This window comes from Palaemon carinicauda, chromosome 13 (genome assembly GCF_036898095.1).
Source record: "Palaemon carinicauda isolate YSFRI2023 chromosome 13, ASM3689809v2, whole genome shotgun sequence".
Taxonomy (NCBI): domain Eukaryota; kingdom Metazoa; phylum Arthropoda; class Malacostraca; order Decapoda; family Palaemonidae; genus Palaemon; species Palaemon carinicauda.
Genome location: NC_090737.1, coordinates 63,197,296 through 63,197,570, shown reverse-complemented (window position 1 = coordinate 63,197,570; position 275 = coordinate 63,197,296).

Below are 275 nucleotides of genomic sequence, written 5' to 3'. Positions count from 1 at the left end.
TGATACTGCTACTCTGATTTAGATAATTGTTGATGACCCGGACCGATTGAAATTCTGATTGCTGTTGATGATGATAATGATGATAATGATGATGATGATGATAATAATAACCACGACCCCAATCAGGGAAGTAGTTGTTGCAAATTGCCACCCAGTGGACTGTTGACCACAAAGCTGTAGTAGTGGGCTGCAAAAGACAGTTGGCAGTGTGTGGACGACTGTGTTGGTGTCCATAAAATATATTATATAAATATACATATTTCGGTGTTGGTGGT